This window comes from Cupressus sempervirens, chromosome 7, assembly GCF_028749045.1.
Source record: "Cupressus sempervirens isolate cs-2001-9-10 chromosome 7, ASM2874904v1, whole genome shotgun sequence".
NCBI classification, from domain to species: domain Eukaryota; kingdom Viridiplantae; phylum Streptophyta; class Pinopsida; order Cupressales; family Cupressaceae; genus Cupressus; species Cupressus sempervirens.
This window is the reverse complement of record NC_143124.1, coordinates 764,801,672-764,825,797: the sequence shown is the minus strand read 5'-3', so window position 1 is coordinate 764,825,797 and position 24,126 is coordinate 764,801,672. Positions and strand designations below refer to the sequence as shown.

At 34.3% G+C, this 24,126-nt stretch overlaps 1 pseudogene; it reads left to right on the top strand.

Annotated features, from left to right (window-relative positions):
• Positions 1 to 24,126, top strand: part of LOC149549541 (uncharacterized) — an 84,214-nt pseudogene that overhangs the window by 45,343 nt on the left and 14,745 nt on the right.

Below are 24,126 nucleotides of genomic sequence, written 5' to 3'. Positions count from 1 at the left end.
ATCATATTGATTTAATTATTAAGTCACTTATTATCTCTAGTTTACTTAAGCTAAACTTTGGGCATATAATAATTATTTATTTTATTAATTGCTATCATGCAACCTAGGTTTTACAATTTAGGGAACTTTGATCTCCTTTATAAGGATTGATCTCATTGTACTCATTCATTCACTTTTGATAATATCAATTTATATTTTTTCTCATTAAGAATGTCTCATCTATGGATCTAGAAATTCCACAATCCATAGATTTTGCTTCTCTAGTTCTATGATAAGTGTTTCCATGCAAGTGATTCTTGGGACTTGTGAGGTTGATCTTTCATTAACTTCAACAAATAGTATAAGTGATTCACCCTGCTAGTTATCTTGGTAGACTTTACATTTTAATACTACTCCTTTTAGCATTTCTTAGCATATAATATACAATATATATTAAGGAATATAAAGAGAATGTTCAAAGAAATAGAATAAAATATCTTAACTTATTTGGAATATAAATAATTTTATGGCTAGAAAGATTAGGAGATCTTCATTTAGTGTTTAGGTATTGGTTTTGTAAAAAATATTGCAAAGCATGTAAATTTAATGAGGTTGAAGATTAAATTTAAGTTGTTTTATTTTAACAACATGAATTGAGGGGCCACAAGAGATGTTCAAGATCCAATCTTTGAAATCTAGGTCTTAGGGGTGTTATCATTAAAAGAAAGTTCAATTATTTAATATGTGCACACACAAAAAATACATATTTTATGTTTTACATACCACACACATACCTTTTTAAAATCTTAAGGCTAGCAACTAATTCTTCTCCATTTTCTTGCACTTAACCCAATGTTACGTTAGGGATTTATAAGCCTTCTATATATTAATTTGATATTTGGTAGTGTTCTATTGCCTTCTTCAATTATTTCCTTATGATAGTTTTAAATATTCCCCATGAAATGTTCTTAGGAAAAGTAATTCTATTTGGAAGGGGATTTGACTAACTTTTGAGGCATTTGCGAAAATAGTCTTGGTCTATATAGAGGTATGAGTGCCTATGTACTTATTCTAAACCATTTTATAACAACACACAAAATGATAGAATTATGCCCTATCAAATTTTTTTAAATAATTTACTATAGAAAAATCTATAATAGTCTAAAAGGCAAGTTGCACATATTAAAATATAAATTTTGAATTATATACATGTTGGCCAAACTTATCTTCAAATTTTATTGTTGTAGAGCTGAAATCCAAACCTTGAAGCCTAAAATATTAATCACAAAGTCCAAATCCTACATTTGGTGTAGTCCATTTTTAATTTGGCAAGAGGCCAAATTAAATCTAACTATTGAGGTGTTAACTTGATAGTCTTAGATTATTTATCTTCCCCATTTGGCTTAATTTTCAAGTTAGAATTAAAACTTGAACCATAAGAAGTGTTGTTAAGAAAGGATTAGAATTTCATGCTTGATTTGTATATTGCATATTGTAGCACAAAGCCAAAATTTTGAGACAATGTGACTTAGAGCTCAACTTCTAGGGGTGGGTCAATTTACTTTAAACCCAAATCCTAAGCAAGTATGAGAACACAATCCAATTTTTTAGCTACACACTTTGTTTTTAGCAATATGAGTTTAGTGTACTTTCATCCCAAGTCTAAATCCAGAGGGGTTGTTCCATTTTATTTTTCTTCCTTTTGGAATACTTGAGGAGTGACTCATTACTTGTTTTAGTTGCACCATTGAGACTATGGCATAGTTAGTCTTCCAATTATATCAATATGCCTAGGATATTAATAGACCATTATATTATACCATATCATGTTATAGATACATGATACAAGAAGACAAACTTTAACACATTTGTATTAGAAAAACATGTTTATCTAATTTTATCCTTAATGTATCAAATGAAAACTTTAAGACATTGCAACTTAATTTAAGCTTAATCAAATCTAAAACTTTTTATAAATCTGAAAATTTACAATAGATTCAAAAAGTGCTTCCTAAAATAACAATGTTCCCTACCTTAAGTATAAATATTTTTTTAAAAAAAATAAGACAAACTCTTTACTGTCGTGATTCAATTAAGTCATCTACACCGCATGTTATTGTCCATGAAATACTTCTCTTCGTTCTTTGAAAGGTGTAGTTGCAATGAATATAATATGGAAGACTTTTCACAATTATTTCTATTTCTAGATTTCCAAACGCAGTTTGACGTCGTGTCTTTTACTCCCTCCTAGTCACGATGGATTCACATGTTTCGATGGAAATTCATGACCTCCTATCCGTATTGAAAAGATAATACAAATTGTCGTTTCTAATCATTCATTTGATTTGTCCCGCTTCATTCATTTTCTTATCATCTCTCATTATTTCCGCACTGTTTCAAAACCACCTAAAATAATAACATGAGAGGAAGGAAATAATCCCTATCTTCATTGATTGCACTCCTACGTATAATGTGTCAAGGCGTATATAGTTCATGAAATTAGTTGCAAATACCATTAAGAGATGGTGTGTAGATACCAGGCAATGCAATATGTAGCCATGATATTGAATATAATAATATAGATCAACCTTGTTTTTTATTCTCTTTAAATCTGCACCTCTACAATTAAATAATATTTATTTGAGGGATATTCGGTTTGATCTATTAGTTAAAATCTATAAAATCATAAATAGTATTATAAGTCAATTTTGTAGTTATTAATATAATTTACATTCATGTGATTTTGATTTCAATAATATTATAAATATCATTATGAATTATTTTTATCTTTATATTATATAATTTACATCTAATTTTGTATCTTTTTGATGAATAGTGGTTTCTAGGTATGGGAAAGCCTTTTATAATTGTATCAAAATAAAGCTTGATCATAAGTGGTGTTTCAAGTAGATAGACAAGTTAATACTACAAATGAATTAATATATGTAGATCTATCATTTTGGTACCATACTAATGACATGAAGGCATTAGGTTATGCATTGAAAAATGATGTAAAAAGATCATTGGTTAAGAATTTGGTATAATATGCTAAGTCAACATACAAGATACACCAACATTAAACAAAAATATAAATTGTTTTAATGTTAAAACAAATACTTCAAAAATAAATGAGAAGAGAAGAAAGTCAATCATTAAAGTAATTAGGAGGAGAAAAAAACCTACAATTTGAGGAGACAAGAACTGGAGTTTGACCCTTTGTGATGACAAATCAATTGAAACCTTTTTTGCTCTTTTGATCTCCATTAGCAGTAATTTCAAAATGAGGAGAAAAAAGTGTGTGCACTTATTCTTCACTTTTCTTGGACTAAAAGAATAAAAAGAGAATAAATTATTTTGTAAGGAATTAATTCCTAGTGCAAAAGAGAAGTAACCTAGTGTGAACGGTAAGGAAAAGTTGTTTAGCTCCACAATTCCAAAGGATACTAAGTTAACAAGAATACAAAACAACAAAGGAAGAAAATTTTAAAAAAATATAAAATGATCTTTAATACAAAAAACAAGGATGATGCTTAGGCTAAGGTGTAGAAGAATAGTAGGATGTCATAATATACCATAGAAGGTTACCAAATGCTATTTTTTTCTCCCTTGGATAGCTAAATAATTCATGCGAGTAAGTGATGATTCTAGATATTTGAAGAATACAATGAATACCTATATTCAAAATGCAAAGGTGATGATAGGACTTCCAAAAATTTGGAAAATGATAGCTACATAAGAAATTTTGAAGTTTAAGAAAGCACAAATAGATATAAACTAGATGTTGTACAACTAATTTATCGAAGGCCAAGAGTTTGTTGAATGATGTCCACACACGACACATGACACTAGCTAGCTAGCTAGGGTGGGCCATTTAATGGAAGACTTGCTAGAGATTTGTTCAATTTAAAATAGTTGGAGCATGTAGATCTAAGCTTCAATTGTTTGAGTGGTGTTCTACCTAAAGGTATGTTTAACAAAACAATCTTTCATATTTTCTGATTTAAGCTGCTTTCCCTTACTTTAATTTGAGTAAAAAAGGTTTTGGTTTAACATGTAGGTTTATTTTCCCTGCAAGAATTGAGACATCTGGATTTGAGCTTCAATTGGTTTGAAGGTGAAATATTAGAGGATTTTGCTTCCTTGCACAGTTTAGAGTATCTCAACTTGTCCAGTGCTGGGTTCAATGGTACAATTCCATACCAATTGGGGAACCTCTCTCAGTTGGAAGTGTTGGACCTATCTATTGTACAAGTGTATGATTTTGGACATTTGTATGTTACTGGTAAGGAAGTATGGAGTGTCAGTTTAGTGTGGACAAAAAAGTTGCAGAAATTGAAATATACATCCCTTAGTGGAGTAGTGTTGAATATGATAGGGAAGCAATTGGAAGCACCCCTTTCTCATCTGTCTAATCTCCAACTGCTCCACCTTTCAGACTGAGAGCTTTTAGGGAACATTCCTGGTGCTATCCAAAACCTATCATTCCTTACCCATCTCCACTTGGGTCACAACAATTTTGATGGACCAATACCATTGTGGTTAGGAAATATGACTACTTTGGTTTCGCTTTGGTTTTCTAAAAGTCCATTATTAAGTGGTTCATTTCCCTTGATTCTCTCTCACCTGCCTTCTCTAAAAGAGCTTATATTAGGGGGAGAAAACTTAATTAGTGGAAATCTAAGTCAAATATTATGTGGGGAATGGTCTTAGCTCAATGTCCTTATTCTTTCAGGGTCTAATATAAAAGGAAGTACGCCACCTTCTATTGGAAATATCAGCTCTCTCATCTATCTTGAATTGACAAATATGGAAGATATGGATGGTCCTATCCCTTGTTCCATTGGAAATCTCTCAGCCCTGCAATATTTTGTCTTTTATGACAGCTCATTAAATGGAGAGATTCCACCACCACTTGGTCAAATTACATCTTTGACTATTTCATACCTCACTGGAAATATGTTGGGTGAAAATATACCATCTGAGTTAGGTAATCTTTCCTCTTTGGTAGAATTAGACCTATCCTCCAATGTTCTAAGTGGAAATATACCTTATAAGTTGGGAAGTCTTTCCTCCTTGGATTATCTAGATCTTTCATCCAATCAACTAAATGGTAGCATTCCCATTTCAATTGAAAGTCTTCCCAGTCTTGTGATCATTGCCCTATCTTCAAACAATCTTCAAGGAAACATTTCTATTAGGTTTTTTTAACAAAATGACTAGCCTTGATAAAATTGATCTATCCTACACTGCAATGGCTATCACAATTGAACCAGATTGGATACCCACAATTTACCTTGGTTTGTTAAAGTTAGCCTCATGTAATATCAAGGGCATAATTCCACCATTCATTTCCACACAATATAGATTGAACCATTTGGATCTCTCCAATAATAGTCTATATGGAAATATTCTAGATTGGTTAGGGGTGTGTCCTTTGGAATATCTTAACTTGTCATATAATAACTTGCAAGGAAATGTTCCCTCAAGCTTGATTGCAAAAGGTTTTCAAAGAGTTGATTTACACAGTAATATGTTACAAGGTCATCTTCCTTTTTATTTAGTGTTAACATCAATCATTGTGTTGTTAGATTTGTCTCATAATAGATTCATAGGATTTATTCCAATGAATATTAGAAATCTTCTACCATTCATTGAGTTTTTGTCACTTTCAAAAAATGATTTACTTGGTGATATACCTTCTTCAATTGGTCTTCTACAACATGTGGAGGTTTTAGATGTCTCAAACAATAAATTTTTTGGTAAAATACCATCAAGCATAATTAATTGTTCTAGTTTAACAAGATTAAACTTAGCAAGTACTAGATTAATCGAAGAGATACCATATCATATGGGAATGCTAAGTAGACTCAGTTCACTTCACCTCAAGGACAATATGTTAAAGGGGAACTTTCCATCAATCCTTAAGAACTGTTGTAGCTTGCAAATTTTAGATTTGGCCAACAATCATTTTTCTAGGAACATACCATCTTGGTTGGGTTAGTTCTCTGAATTGATGATACTAATTTTGAGGTCTCACAAGTTTGAAGGAAACATTCCACATCAATTAAGCAATCTATCAAGTCTCCATGTTTTGGATATTTCACAAAATTATTTGATAGGTTTTATCCCACAACAATTAGCAACATTGAAAAGTATGAGGAATTCTATAATGGGGTATGTGCACCAAGTTGTGGGTACACACTATAGTGTGTATGCACTGTAGTGCCATAGCACATACGTGCTATGGCACTATAGTACGTACACGCTTTTAAAAAAGAAAAATCTTATAAATGGGCTACATGCCCACATCCCATTAATTTTAACTATTTATTTTGCCCTCTCCTCATAGCAGTGCGTATGGGAATTGGAGAAAATCAAAGTTTTCACCACTCAATATACCTCCTTTCCAGAAAAATATGAGATCATGAGCATACTGTATGTGATCTAAATTTAATTTTGCATTGTTTGATATTTTTTAATGTTGGTTTGTAGGTTTTTTATATTTTTTTGTAAGGTTTTTACAATTTTTCTTGAGATTTGTTTATTTATTTAGATTTCAATTGATCTTTTATCACAAAATGTCAATAATCAACTGACAAATCCCCAAGAAGCTCAAAAACCTCAAGAAGATCAAAACCAAAACCCTCCCCAAGAAGAAAAACAAATTTTGCAAGCTGAACCAATTGCAAGACCTTTGCCTGGTACACAAGAAAATATAATAAATGAAATAGAAAGAGGCAAAACAAAATTAGAAGGACTCATTGGTCAGTTGAAAGAGTTTGGACAAACCAATCCAATGAGGGTTTAATTGGCATCGTCTCTCGAATCCATTAAGACCCAGATAGCTTCAGTTAGTGGTTAGTTAGATGTTTTGTAGGTTAAGAGGGATGAACAAAAATGATTTTATGCAAATAAATTTTCATATCAAGATGTTTAAAAACAAAATACCAAAAGGTAGAATATGTGCATTATTTAGAAATCTTAGTGAACAAAATATTGTTAGAGAGGGTACTAAACGGTTCCCCATCCATTGGTGCATACACGATGCCATTAGAAATAAATTTTGGGATATATGGTGGATGGTTTTTGAAGAAATATATATTTTAAAGAAATTGTATTGTGAGTTTGTCTTTGGGGAGATTTCCAATTATTTTTATATATTAGACTCCCCGAGTAGAGGTGGAGGGCCATCATTTGAGAGGCTGGGGGCACGTTGTGACCCTAATATAGTAAGGGCACCTGTGGTTAAGCCACAAGCTGAGCATGTGACTATTCCTTTAGTTGTGAAGGAACATGTAGAGGCTAGTGCTCTAGGGACCATTAATGCTTTGACATAGAGCCTCATCCATTGCATGAGTCCATTAGTTGAGGGCGAGCCTTCAGTGTTCCTTGGTCACATGTGCACATCATGTAGATCCTTATGCACATTTGGCACTCAGGCTGGAGATGGTGCGGATGATGAGCTCGTCACTGATCAATTCCTAAATGACACATTTGGCATTGACACACAGGTAAATTACAATTATAATTTACTAATTTGATCACATTTCATATGTATAGTGAATGATTAATTAATTAGCATCTATTGACATTGTTCAAAATTTAGGGTCAAAGTGTTAGCGGGCCTAGTAGTGATCCCCTAGCCCCATTTTTTGCCCCATCCACGAGTCTAGAGGTATGTATCGATTTAATCATTTAAATTAAGACATATATTTATTAAGTAATCATATTAAGGATTGACAAAAAAATTATGCTTGTGCATCAGTTCTCTATAGGGCAATGGAAATTTACTATAGACTCGGAGCATAGACATCATACAAGCTTCATAGAGGTACATTTGTTTCATGTTAATTTAATTCATTTGATTATATTTGATTCATGTTTCATGTTACATGTAACGTGTATTGTATGACATGTAGCTCATGACATCAGACACTCATCGTCATCTCTGAGAGTCTGTCGATCATGGAGTTGCTACAACTATGGCTAGTTCATAGCCATTGATTGAGGTATGAAAGAATTTTCTTGGTTTATTTGTTTTTTATAATAGTTAGTATCAAAATTTCTAATGTTATTTATAAGTGATTATATTGATTCAATTGTTGTAGGTCTTGTCACACCTGATGGTCCATGAGCATTCGAGGTGGACTTGTAGAGTGACCATATGATGGCAATAAGAAAATAATTAATTTCGTGTGTACATAGATTTGATTTCAATGTATAATAATTATTCATTCATTTCTACTTTGTTTGTATCATATCGATTTAGAGAAGAGCCTCAACAAGAGGACAAGTGAGTGTGTCAGGAGGACCCCATCATCCCCACTGTCTCCCTCTACATGATGACCGAAGGCCTCTAGAGATTTGTTTCCTTCCCATTGTGGGAAGGAGAAGATATAGTTGATAGACATGTACATGTATAGGCATCAGTGGACATATATGTTGGATTTTATGTCAATGGACATATTCGATAAACATTTGATGTATATATGAAATTTTATATTTGATGTATGACATTTATTTGATGGATGAAATCATTTATTGGTTAATATATGATATGTCTATTCATTTACAACATTATTTGTTATCATAATATATTATGTGTTTGTTAATGTACATGACATTATTGGTTATCATTTTATATTATATGTTTTTTCATGTATGACATTAAATTAGATATGTTCACGTATGACATTAAATTCAATACCTAACTAGTTTGAAACTTTGATAGAATATTGATTAACAATAAACTTTATCACTGTTTAAGCATAATTTTATCATTTCCAATATGTCATCATCATATGATTTATGATATTGTTCATGTTTAAAGTTTTCCTTCTCTGTCATTTTTTTATCAAGCTTAATTCAACACCTAATCAGTTTGAACTTTTGATATGATATTGATCATCAATAAACTTTATCAGTGTTAAAATAGCTATTTTATCCCCTTCCTTATGTTTGAACTTGGTGTGGGACCTTGTGTTATCTCCTAGCTTAGGGGAGCAGGGCAGTAAGGTTCCATGGTTGGGTGGAAAGTCTTTTATCCATTGAGTATTTTTCCAAAGTTTTTTAAGAGCCTTGGATGATCTTTCTTCACACATTCCAATTTTGCATCTTTTTTGGTGTGTGACTAGATGTTGCAACATCATATTTTTGTATCATGACTATGATATAATACTTATGTATCCATTTTGTATAGAGATCATGTTGGAGGAGAAAAATGTTAGAAGTATATGAAAATATGATATTTATTGATTACTCGCTCCTTGTAATATGTATATGTACACATGCGTACTTGCAATAAAGAAGAACAGGTATATCAAGATGATTGTCCCTCGTATGCTTATGTGATTTTACACTATCTAATTGTAATAATGGATTCAAATATTTATAATGAAATCTTGTTCATATATTTATGATGGTTTTTACTTATGGTAACTTATGTATGTGTTTCTAGTAGTGATGTTTGGGAACCTATAAGAACTTGGTTGTTGAGTTAATATAGAATATTCATATATTAAATCAATGAGATATATTAAAATATTTAATGTTAGAAGAATTGAAAATGAAATGTATGTGCTTCAATTTTGTGTTAAAAATAGAATAAAATTTATTCCACTTTTACCCTTATTAGTTATGTGATCTCTTAGGTTCCTTGTCAAGGGGATACAAGGAAGAATTACTCTCTAGATTTCTTATATTACTGGATGGATTTTTTATAATATTGTGGTTATTGAAATTGAGACTTATGATGCCTTTGATTCTTTAGGTGTAGATAGGCCACAAAAACTTACAAGAAAGTTAAATTTACTGCTAGTCAAGGCACTCAAGGTCTTCATGAAGCATTGTCAAGGACTCTACATCATACCACCTTTCTAGGTAAAGGTGGTTTTGGTGTTTAAATAGTCCCTAGAAGAGATCTTAAGCCTTGCACCTAATGCAGAGCCTCTCACTATTCCCCTAGGAATCACAACTTGACTCCAAGATTCATTTGTACTCTTGGAATCTACCCAAGGAATATAACTCTACTAGGGTTCAAGAGGAGGTCTCTGACTTGGTAATACCTTTCCAAAACCATATCTAAGAGGTTATAACTCAGTTCTTCAGTTTGTCTTCAAAACACCCACATTGCTTCCTATGCACCTAGTGTACCCTGGTGCCTCCAACATACCAAAATCCATCCTAGGCTTCACACAATGACCCCAACACCTTGGGTCATCTCAAAAAATCCCATCTAACATGTTCCAACTTCTTGCAACCTCTCAACAACTCATCTCTTACACTTTGCCAATTTTTCCTATTCTAGGCTTAACTCAACTAGCCCTTGCTAGACAGTAATTCTCAGCTTTCTCCAAACTTTTCCATTGACCTTCCTAAACCCTTTAGTTTTGTAGATAAAATTTATCCCCTTATAAAACATACCAAAATTTAAATTATAGTTGTTTTGGAAAGTATCTCTCAAATCTTGCTATCTCAGTTACACAACTAGGCCTACTTAGTGGCCATTTACAAAGCAACTCATATCCCCTTATTTTTTGGAACCTTAACAACCTCAAAAAATCTTTTAATATGACTCAAATGAAAGGATTTCAAAGTTTTTTTGGTCACTCTAGCATTTCTACATCCCCTTTCACCAAACCCTCACTTCTAGGCCCTTTACCCTAGGGCTTTCCCAAAAACTCATCTCCCAATCTTTCTAGATCTTGTAAATGGATCAAAAATACTCAAAATCACCCCAATAGATGATATCAAACATTAAACTTATCCTTTTTTCAGAGAAAACTCTTACTTCTCTACTTGGGGCAGTCACCCATGCCCATGTTCTTCACTGCCTAGCCAGTCTTTGGTTATTTTTCTCTATCAAAACTCTTACCCTGTACACAAAATCATCATATATACATTCATTAAAATTGTAACACCCTCTCCCAAAAGTTACATCTACATCACAGACAGTGAAAGGGGTAAATCCATTAATCTAGCCTCAAAATAGTAAAGGATTGTCACGTGACAGAGATAGATAGTGATGTAGAGCAAGAATTCGATTCTCAAGGTTTAGTTATGATGTAGAGCCTAACAGGATTCTCAAGATTTCATTAATTCCATATGTTAGATCTAGCATCATAGAATACCAATTGTAATGGGCACTCACATGTATATGTGCACCTCATAAATCAATCAATCTATCACTATGGAGACTAGATATCTATGTATATGCTAGGATAGGTCAAATGGTCTAGCAAATTGTGTTATTGATAATTAGGCTTAGATTTTTTGTCACAAGTCAAATTGTGATAGTACTAATGGAATTCTAGTGTTTAATTTTTTAGTCAATCTCATTATGCCGTGTTTCACAAGTAGTGGGACACAAGAACCCATCTCTCATGAGAGTAAATAGAACACTTAGAACTCATTGGATCTAGGTGATTCTCATAGAGTTGAGGTACATGGACTTCCTAAGATGTCACCCACCCCAGTACTACTCTCGTTTGAACACACTTAACTAAAAAGTTTCCTCTATGGTTAAACCCACTCTTCCTGCAACACAATTTGCAAAACCTTCAACAAGTGTTGTGCCTTATGAACCATTCATTAGAATTCCCCTTAAGCTTATTTATTGATAAGTAGGAGACATTTCTACAAGAAGTCAAATTGTGATATTGCTATCAAAATTCAGCTATGTAGTATTTGAGACAAATTCATTGACCCATGTTTCATGAGTAGTTGTTTACACGAACTAATCTTTCATGATAATGAATAGAACACTTAGCACTCATTGAATTTAATTGATGCTTAGAGAGGTGCAGTACAAATACTTCTTAGGAGGTCACCCATCCTAGTGCTACTCCAACTGAAGTGCACTTAACTAACAAGTTTCCCCCATGGTTAAAACCACTCTTCTTGCAACTCCATTTGTAAAAGCTTCATCATGTGTTGTGCCTTATGAACTATTCATTAGTCATCTCCTTAAGCTTGTTAATTGATAAGTAACATATATATTCCACAACATGTCAAATTGTGATATTTCTATCAAGATTCAACTATGTTGTTTCTGATTCAAATTCATTGACCCATGTTGCATGAGTAGCGATTTGCATGAACCCATATCTCATGAGAATGAATAGAAAACTCTAGACTCATTGGATTCCTACTTATCAATTAACACTCGCCAATTCAAACTATACACTACACCATCCCCTCAGCTCTTTGAAGTAGTAATCTATATGCCACATGCTAGCGATCATTAGAACACAAACCAAATGAGTTACAAATCCCAAATCATGCACTATTCCAAGTCTTCTAGCATGCTTTATGCTCCGAAACCTTAATTCTAGGTCACCAACAAGTTATAACCAAAATAGAGTAACAATACCTGACATATTTCTTTATCACTAGCCTGCAACTAGTCTTCACTAAAACATCTATAACTTACTCAAATCATTACATAAAGTATTGGAATTGTAGACATAAGGTCTATACTCATCTTACAACACATATCCAAGCTCACATATCCATGAACATTGTACACTATTTGTATTGTTCTAATCATTGACCTTAAAACTATTCATTTTGATAGGGTTTACCTAGCCACCCAAAGGTAGTGGAGTAGAGAGTTAGATCCCATGAAGAAAGGTGAGAGAGATTTTGTACTTGGTAACTTTTTACTATCCAACACTACAAGTTTTTGCATCTCCTAAGATGGCATCACAAAATCAAAATGGAGTATGATCTCTAAAAGGCGAGAGAGGTTAGTGTAGTTCTTTGCAAGATGGTCCTATAGGAATTGGAATCACATCCATACCTCACTCGAGCTCTGAGATATACCCTGTCAAAGATCACAACTCTATGGCATTTAATGACCCTTAGGGATGTTCCAGTTTGGCATGCCCAAGAATGTTCAAGTGTTGAATAGGATGAGACAAGATTGGAGATAGGGTTTACCAGGCCACTTGGAGCTAACAGAGCAGACAATTTGATCCCACAAAAAAAGGTGAGAGAGATTTGGAAATTGGAAACTTTGCAAACACTACAAGTTTCAAAATCACCTAAGATGGCATTGCAAAATCAAAATGGAGTATGATTTCCAAAAGGAGAGAGAAATTATTGTAGGTCTCCACAACACAATCCTATAGGAACTAGAATTTTATCCATACCTCGCACGAGCTCTAAGATATGCCACGTCAAAGATCATAGCCCTATGGCATTTAGTGACCCTTAGGAATGTTTTAGTTATGTGTGCCCAAGAATATTTGAGTGCTCAACAAGATGGGACAAGGTTGGGGATAAGGTTTACCTAGCCACTTGGAGCTAATGGAGTAGAGAGTTCGATCCCATGACGAAAGGTGAGAGAGATTTGGTAGTTGACAACTTTGTACTAGCCAACACTGCAAGTTCTAGCATTACTCGAGATGGCATTACAAAATCAAAATAGAGTATGATCTCAAAAAATAAAGAGAGGTTAGTGTAGCTCTCTACAACATGGTCCTATTGGAACTAGAATTGCATCCATACCTCCAACAAGCTCTGAGATATGTTCCATCAAAGATCGTAGCTCTACAACATTTAGTGACCCTTAGGGACATTCTAATTCAGGATGCCCGAGAATGTTTGAGTGCTGAATCAGACAAGACAAGGTTGGTGATAGGGTTTACTTTGCCACCTAAAGTTAATGTAGTAGACAGTTCAATCCCACAATGAAAGGTGAGAGAGATTTGGCAGTTGGCAACTTTGTACTAGCCAACTCTACAAGTTTCAGGATCACTTGAGATGGCATTGGAAAATCAAAATAGAGTATGATCTCTAAAAAGAAAGAGAGGTTATTTTAAGTCTCCACAACATGGTCCTATAGGAATTGGAATCACATCCATACTTCGCACAAGCTCTGAGATATTCCCTATCAAAGATCGCAGCCCTATGGCATTTAGTGACCCTTAGGGACATTTTAGTTTGGCATGCCCAAGAATTTTTGAGTGCTCAATAGGATAGGATGAGGTTGGGAATAGGGTTTACCCGACCACTCAGAGCTAATAGAGAAAACAGTTCGATCCCACAATGAAAGGTGAGAGAGATTTGGCAGTTGGCAACTTTGTACTCACCAACACTACAAGTTTCAACATCACCCAAGATGGTGTCACAAAATCAAAATAGAGAATGATCTCTAAAAAGTGAGAGAGGTTATTGTAGATCTCCGCAACATGGTCCTATAGGAACTAGAATCACATCCATACCTCACACGAGCTCCGAGATATGCCCTATAAAAAATTGCAGCCTTATGGCATTTAGTGACCCTTAGGGATGTTCCATTTTGGCATGCCCAAGAATGTTCGAGCACTGAAAGGGATGAGACAAGGTTGGGGATAGGGTTTACCTAGCCACCTAGAGCTAATAGAGTAGACAGTTCACTTCCACGATGAAAGGTGAGAGAGATTTGACAGTTGGAAACTTTGTACTAGCCAACACTACAAGTTTCAGCATCACCTTAGATGGCGTCACAAAATCAAAATAGAGTATGATCTCTAAAAAAAAAGAGAAATTATTTTAAGTCTCTACAACATAGTCCTATAGGAACTAGAATCGCATCCATACCTAGCATGAGCTCCAAGATATGCCCCATCAAAGATCACAACCCTATGGCATTTAATGACCCTTAGGGACATTTCGGTTTGGCATGCCTAAGAAAGTTTGAGTGCTCAACAAGATGGGACAAGGTTGGGGATAGGGTTTACCTAGCCACCCGGTGCTAATGGAGTAGATAGTTTGATCCCACGACAAAAGGTGAGAAAGATTTGGCAGTTGGCAACTTTGTACTGGCCAACACTACAAGTTTGAGCATCACCTGAGATGGCATCGCAAAATCAAAGTAGAGTATGATCTCTAAAAAGTGAAAGAGATTATTATAGATCTCCACAACATAGTCCTATAGGAACTAGAATCACATCCATACCTTGCATGAGCTCCGAGATATGCCCCATCGAAGATCACAACCCTATGGCATTTAGTGACCCTTAGTGATGTTCTAGTTTGGCATGCCCAAGAATGTTCGAGCGCTCAACATGATGGAACAAGGTTGGGGATAGGTTTAGCTAGCCACTCAAAGCTAACAAAGTAGACAGATTGATCCCATAATGAAAGGTGAGAGAGATTTGGTAGTTGGCAACTTTGTACTAGCAACCACTACAAATTTTAGCATCACTCAAGATGGCATCACAAAATCAAAATGGAGTATCATCAAAAAAAAGTGAGAGAGGTTAGTGTAGGTCTCTGCAACATGGTCCTATAGGAACAAGAATCACACGAGCTTCAAGATATGCCCTGTCAAAGGTCGCAACTCTATGGCATTTAGTGACCCTTAGAGACAATCCGGTTCGGCATGCCTAAAAATGTTTGAGAATTGAATGGGATGAGAAAAGTTTTGGGATAGGGTTTACTTGGCCACTCAGAGCTAACAAAGTAGACAGTTTGATCCCACGACCCTTTTTCCAATAAGTTGAAAATTTGAGCAACTTTTACAACTTTGCACAAAAAGTGCAATTTTTACATTTTTCACTTGATTCTAATTCTACAACCTGGAAAAGGTTTGAAAATAGTAAAATGACTTATTTCCAAATGTTAAGCCCTTCACCAATTTCCAAACTCTTGCAAAGTTGTCAGCGTTTTTGGGATTTTGCTTTGACAACTTTTGCAATTTTCTGTAATTTTTGACATTTTAACTCCTAGATGCGTAAAACTTAACCTAATGACCCTAAGGAAATTTATAACCTTCTAAGAAACCCAACCACTCCTAGGAATCCCCAATCACAAGGAAAATCTATCACAAAGATAACTGATCACTAGTTGCTCTTAAGGGCATCACAAGGCTTATTTGACACAAAACCCCACGAATAAAAATAATGACAAGGGTTGAATTCCAAGCATGGAAAGGGTCTATTTAGGTCCAAAATAACATGAATCGAATATTAGATTCAAACTATGCAACTTTCATTGACTAGTTACTTCACAATCTCAAGACTAGGCTTGTAGCCTTGAACATGGAAAATCACAAACATATCCTCACAACCCAAAGGCAATAATAACTTATTTGGATATCCTTTTCAGTTTTATACAACATACTAAAGCCTTGGGATCTCAAGAGAAGTATGCAACAATTGAGTTTTTAAAGGCTCGCCTAGGAATGTAAGCAATTAGGCCTCCATTAAAAAAGGAAGTACCCTACCCCTTGAGAAAAACTTCAATATAGAAATTGGAATAGGAGGGGGATCATGTTACATGATCACATACCAATTTTTAAGCCTCTAAACCTTCTTTGTAGTGAGTTATGGAAGATGTTGCTACAAATTTCTAGCATGCACATGGATCTTTCATGCCTAGGGCATCCAGTTTTTCTCTCCAGCCTCATTCTTTTGACCTAAAACCAAAAGGAACATAAAAAAAATTGTCCTAACTCAGATTCCACCAAGGGTCATTAATTTCCCATGGTGGAATCTCAAGATATGAGGGAAAACAAATGAAACCCTAGGTAATGGCACAAAATGGGGAAAGCAATTAGTAAAATGGGAATATCTTGAGTTGTAGAGTGAATTAGAACCCCATTCCAAGTGCAACAAAAAGAAGATTCAAATCTATCCAACCAGACTAGATATCTATACTTATATGTGATCAACTTGACCAATGACCTAGTGTTTTTCATGAGTTTGAGTATAATAATCTATCTTTTGTTATGATTGAGTTCAATATTTTAATGTTCTTGTTGATTAGTGTTGAAAATTATTAGTTTTAATATTGATAAGTGGTTTTGATAGTTGGAGGACATGTATTTAAGGTTTCCACAAGAGGAGAAACTCATTGTATGGGTGGGTGAACAACAAACATTGAATAAAACTCATAATTTCTACCTTTTTCTCTATTGTTTCAATATTGTATGGCCTGTACAGATTGGTAGAGGTGAAATTATGGTATTTTTGGATAGAGGATTGAGTTCAGATTCCATTTCATTTGGTTTGAAGTGTTTATCTTATCTAGAACAAAAGTTATAATAGCTATTGTGACAGTTACCCAAATTTATCCTAAATCTGAGGGTTTCAGCAAGATGGCCTCCTAACTTGCAAACCCACTATGAGATTTCAATGCCACTTTGTAGAATGAAAGTTAGGAGAGGGTTATTCAATATGGAAATTTTTTAGGGTTGTAGGATTAGGGCACCTATTTTTACCAGCAAGTCCTAGACTAAACATAGTCTTATGTCTAGTCTAGTTTTGAAGGAAAAAGAAGGATCAGACTCCCAAGCTGATTGATTTCATCTAGTTGAAGGGTGTAGAAGGAAAAATTCAAGGTTTAGAAGATATACAAGGGGTTGAACCAAGTTTTTGAGCCCATTTTTTTATGTTTTCCTTGTAATCTAGCCTAAAATGGCCACTTAGGACTATGACACAAAGAGGGCATAACTTGATGCTGGAGTAGAGTTTGTGATTGATATTTTGGAATCTCTTAGGAGTGGTTGAAGGTTGTTTAGTGATGTAAAAAATTTTTATGGCCCTTTGTATGGTTTGGGAGTTTGACCATCGAAACTAAGAATTGTCCTAATAAGAAGTGTTGGTAACAATTTTTGCAATTTGATTGTTGAGTGTGAGAAACTTCAAAATTTGGGTTTTCTTATTGGTTTGAGTCTATAAAAAACCATTTCCATCAGAAAGTTTGAGTGTTGGAACCATCTAAGATGTATTTTTCATTTTAAGCCTATTGGTGATAGGGAGTCCCTAAGTGTTGTGGTTGGTCCAAGTTGTTTGAGCACCCTAGGTTTGAGGGTTGGGCTTATGAAGTGGAGTCCACTTAGAGATAGAGTCTACATATGTTAGAGGTCCAATGGATTAGTCATTAACTTTGGAAGAAGTTTAGTTTTTGTTTGATGTAGAGTAAGCACAAGGAAGCACCAAACAATCAACCTTCCACCCCCCAAACCTCCAAACTCCACAATGGTAAAGAAAAGGCTATGAATAACTTCCAAATGGATACTACTCTGATATTAAAAATTTCCAAAAGGCTTACAAACCCAACTCTCCAAAGAAGACAAGAATCCAACATCTTACTACTTTGATCAACAATGGCCTACTACCCCCCAACTTGGCAAAAGTGAGTTTATGGTGTTCCCAAGATTTCTAACACCAATGATGTCTTGAGGACCCTTAACATGACCAAAATAATGCAAACCACTGATTAGGCCTACTGCAAACAACCCACAAAACCAAATGCAACATTTGACCTACTAGGCAATTAGGCCTCCTACTTCAGTTTTTCTACAATAACTCAAAATGCTTCGAAAGGACCTAGCCAAAAAATTATAGTTTTAGATACCCTTTTCCAAGGATTAAAAGATTCCAAAGTTTGAAAATGTCACTACACTCCAACATGCCTTAACCCCAACCATGCACTCAGGCCTAATTAGCAACGTTAGGCGTAGTCTACAAGGCAATGGCCAAGAATGGGTTCATGGAATCAATATTCCAACTCTAGAGTGTTCTCCTAACCTAGATAAAAGTGTTTTGCTAATTCACCAAGTACTAAACTCCTTTTCTTCACATTACTCAACCAAATTGCACAAATAAGGTCTAATAGATGGGTAATATTAGATCTAGGGCTTGCTCCCATAAATCTCTACTGTAGCCTCCTATCTCAAAACCTTTAAAATATGATAATGGATTGCCCTAACTTTCTCCATACAATTTTGGAACAATTTACAATGGTGGAGTTTCAAGTTAGGGCCGTTTCTTTGGCCAAACCCTTGTTTTGAGGGTTTCACAGGGCAGTGACTACGAAAAACCAATAAATTGATTATCCTTACTAATGAACACTTAAAATCAAAACCAACACTTCATAAATAAGTAGGGCTATCAAATTAGTACAAAAAGTTTGACTTCCCAATCACTACAGGTCATACTATACAAGAAAACCAGTCAAAATAGTCTAGAAATAGAAGATTTTATTGATTCTAAAGAGCAAATACATATATTTGTTCATTTTATCTCTCCCCTCGGGTGGCTAAAGCCTTTATAGCCCATTAAAAATGGGTAGAACCACCCCATGGTAGTTTTAGACATTGGGAGTGGTTTTTTGAAAAAGTTGTCAAATTATTGCAAAAGTTGCTAAAGCAACTATTGCAAATTTTTTTGCAATTTTTTCCATTTTGACAAACCTTCTTCCTAATTCAATTCTAACCATTCCTAAATGTTATTCTAAGACTCAAAACACCTAAAATATTCTAACAAACATAAAATAAAACAAAATTCCACCTTTTGGACCAAATGATGCCCAAGTTCATATTAACACCTTGGGGTCTTGCAACCATTACATGGGTGGAAGGCCTTGAGGATATTTTCTTAATTAATCGTAAGGCCTTATTACATTGAACAAAACAAACATTTTTATTAGGTGCTCTTCACCAAGATTTTGAAAGCAAGTTAAGATGATGATTGGAGTTTGGAAGGCCCGTATGACAGTTTAGTTTTTGAGGACTTATATTTGGTTCCAACACTTGTCCTTTTGAAGGTTTAACAAACTCCATAAAGGGTATCTAGAATGAGAACTGGTTGGGGAGGTCCTTTGCAAGTTTTTATGATTATTGCATGTTTTGTCTTGGATGGGCTAGTATCCCTAATTGCTGCATTTTCCAACAATGCCATAAAAATTGTGTTGAACATGTTGTTTGCTCTTGATTCTTGGGTCTTGCTAACATATTGAATCCCTTATTATGCTGTTCAACTTTGTTTGTAAGGATCCACGATTTTTGGAGCATTGAGTGAAGTTTAAAGTTGTATGGATTAATGCTAAGTGCTGCATTATTTGGATAGAACTATGGAACCCGTTTTCAAGTTGTTGTATGTCCTTTTTTTTTTGGTTTTGCTGATATATGGAACCCCCTTTACATGCTAAGAGTCTTAATTTGTGAAGATCCACCATTTCTTGTGTATTGAATCAAGTTGCTAGGTGTCAAGTTTATGGATTAATGTTGATCCATTTGTGTTGCTGTTGTGTAAAGGTGTAAGAAGGTATGTCCTATTGGGTTGATATCAACATTGTGCTTAGGATTGCTTAACCTTTGCATCATTCTCAACGACTCAAGTTTTATAGAAACACCAATGAGTCTCAAACCTTTACAACTGGGCTGATATCAACTTGAAACTAGTCCTAACATTCTAAAACATTATAACCTCCATCATGAGCCACTTAGGAAGGTAGTGCTATGAAAGATCACTGCAATGTCTTGTGAAATGCCTTGTATTGTCTTTTATAGAAACTATTTTTAAAGGTGACAGGTATGTTAAGCAATCTGAGAAGTTTCCTATACCTATGCATGTTGTTCATATATTTTTGAAATGAAGCCCAACTCCCAAAGTCTACTAATCAGTGCATGCGCATGATCTCCATGCATTCTACATTTTCAAGATAAATAAGTCCAATGCATAGTCAAGTTTAGTTTAAAACCAAAAAAAGTATTTTGGAGTTTACATACCAAAGGTCCATCATTTGAACTCCTTGCACATGTATTTGATGATATCCCTATTTGGTACTGATCTATTATAGTTTTTACTTCCTTAGCTCCCTTAGATTTTCTTGCACTTCCATTTGTAGGAGTGTTTACTCTTTTTGCAAGTGATTATGGAAAATTAAAAGCAACATTAAGTACATAATAATAATAATGAATTATTTAATCAATGCAAGGGTAAAAAAAAACACACATTTGGAGTGTGATAGAAGTAAAGGAACAGACCACAGTCACATGGAAGGTGAAGAGGTGCTTAAAAGAGGGTACTCATGAGGTGGCAATATATATATTTATAAGGTTCTGGAACAACATATAAAGGTCCCACGCGGCTAACTTCCCTTGATTGTTTCAACTATTTTTATTTTACTTCCTATTGGATTACTTTTATTTTTCCATCTCTTCCTTAGAAATAATAATAATAGTTGGGACAAGTAGATTTGTACTATGCATTATCTTTAGTGTTGAGATTGAGATTACTGTTAGAGAAATGAAGATAACTCAGAGAAAAAGAGGTGTCATTTCTAGGTTCTCTTACATGTTTTAGAATATACTAACTATATTTCATATTGACCAACTCTAGAAAGAAACTGATTTGAAAAGAATTATTTTCTACAACACTACATAAATAATTTAACAAAGGACACATGAGAGTGTCTTGTTTTCAAATTTGAACCCAAAACACGTAAGGTAATAAAAATTATAAGAAGGAACATAACCAAATAAATGTAATATCCTTGTTTTTTCTTTTTAGGGCATCTAAAGGACTGATGTCCTACTTGGTTACAAGTAGAGTACTTACCAGTGAACAAACTAGGCCCTCTTCCACTAGATGTTCCTCTACCATTGGATCTTTTCCCTCTAAATGTCCCTCTATTAGTAGACTCACTTTCAGCTTTTGAACCACTAGATTCCTCCTGATTTTTATTAAAAGATAAAAGCATGTTAATGATAATATCATTATTGGTAACAATGTTCCAAATGCAAAGAATTATTTGTTTGAGCTTCTAGCAATGATCAAGTAGCTTACTGAACATGGCTTGATGAGTCTTGGAAACTTCTCCCATTGTATCCTTGCTTTCGCCAGTTTGAAGTTTCTAGTTACATGCACACAATCATGATTTTACATCATAAAGCATTCACATTCTAACAATTTTCATGTTCTTTCATTACATTTTGATCTAAACAACAAATTCTAAACTTTCAATTATTCAAATGACTAATCTAAAAATGGGTCTTATTAAAGAATCTAATATAAATTCAAATAATGTATCTAGATTCTAAACAAATCAAAACATAAAATATATGATTTAAACTTATCTCATCACTTACGCATCATAACAATACGGTCCACCTTGTCATGCGGACAATCTTGGGGGAGAGGTTGCAACATTGTTTTTGGATCCAATTGATCACCCTTTCTCTCTCTCCCTCTCTCCATATTCAATATAATGAGCCAACTGGATTTGCTCTACATTTTAATGTCTCAAGTATTGCCTCGTGGTCTAACTCGAAAACTTTCCAAAGAATCTTATTATGTGGTTTTCCACCATATTTTATCAAATGGACATTTGATGCAACAACAAGGTTTGAATAATGTAGAATCTTCCTTTGTGTTTGCCAATCCTTGAATAACCACAAGTTAGGGTTCTTCATAGAATATTGTCTAAGCCATGTGCCGGTTACAACCACCGCATCGACATGGTACTCTAAACCTTCACCATCTATAACTGAGTGATCCAATTTTTGTTTGGCTTGGACACATAGACACAAATATTAATCTACCCCTTTTTCATTGTCTTCATGTGCAATAACAACAAAAATATGGCCTACAGTGACAAATGTACAAAATGCGGTCATTAATTCATAAAATACTTAGGTAAAAGTAAAAAAGTTATATATTGAAATTACAAAGATATATAAATATATATATTACCAAGTTGCACTAGATTAGACAAGCAATCAAAGTCAATAAACGTATCCATCTGTACCTTTTCCAGTGCTTGTGGGGGATGATAGGTGTCAATTGGGTCCAAAACCCCTATATCCCATTTGTCCACCCATTTAGTTGACTCACAGTCATCCCAATTTTCCTCTACACATGATAGACAATAGCATGCCATTTTTCATGTGTGGATACTCCATGGACTTGCATTAAAGCTTCTAAAAGAATGCAACTCACTGGATCCTGTTAGTGTGCAAAAATCTTGATATGGTGCAATGTTAGTATTATCTATCAACCAAAATAAATCTAAGAACTGTTGACTCACCTTCCTTACTTGGACCCATTGTAGCATTACACCACTAGACGATGGATTTTGCATCTATCAATATTGCTCCATCTTTGTACTTTAGGTCTTCACAAGCTAAGGCTCTTTTGATGCATCCACCTACACCATCATGCTCTCCCTTTCCATGACCAGCCTCTATGAAATTCAGCATATATTAAATTCTACACAACTTGTACATCCTTCTTAACCAATAGAAAATCTATGCATTCTTGAATTGAGATGCACAATTGTCTAACCAAATAATGTGCTCGCAATATGTGATGCCCCTATTTGCCAAATCTCCATAAAATAGTTAAAAATAACCCTATACAAACTCCGTAGAATGTGATCAAGCATTGCTGATGTAAAAATGGCACTCCCTCAAAATCTTCCTATCATCCTCTGTACTTGTAGGTGAATGCATGAATTTTATTTGAACAAATATGGAAACCTGTTGAGAAGTATAATACTTTTCTTGCACCTCATTTTTTTGTTGTAGTGTGTAATTCTCTATGAAGTCTACAACCAAAACAATGGTATCTAGTGGAAACATATCCTTGCACAACTTGAATTGCAAATCTAGCCATTGAGCTCTATGTGTATGCCTTGCATACTTGTAAATAATCTTTTCATGAAAAATCTTCATGAACTCATACACTGGAATATTTTCAATGAATAAATCACATCTTTTTCCCTGGTTCCCATCTTTTAGAGCATGTCACTGTCTTAAATTTTTTGCAATCTACTAATTCATTTCCAATTACATGTGTACTATCCATATGTTGACAAGTTGATAAAAGTTGCAAAGAACCACAAAATAAGCATGTACCATCCAAGCATGATGTCTTGTAAAATTGTTGGCCATCCCCTATTTCACATAAAATGTTGGATATGAATTCCCTTGAATATCTTGGTGGCTCATTCATGTCACAATCCTGCAAAACAAACTTAAAATGCAAAAACACACATATATGCCTAAAAACATCAAAATGGTTCGAAAATTCAATATGTATCCTACAACAAAAAGTTGTGTGTGTGATTTTTCTTGACATAAAAAGTTTGCCCATCTCAAAAAATATTTGACTTATTCGAATTTAAGGATACATACCAATAAATTTGGCAAAAAATTGTGTCTGAGTTGAGTCCAAAAAATGTTTCACATGTGGGTCATGATTTTGGCTACTAATCCTCCTTCTTACAACATCACTTTGATTAGGAGAAACATGTGTGTTATTTTTCCAAAACTCTTCGATCAATGATTTCAAAGCTTTGTTAATTTTTTATCCTTTCGTGGTAGTCTACCGCTAAATGTTCATAACTCATTTTTTGTTGGATCTTCCAATCTCT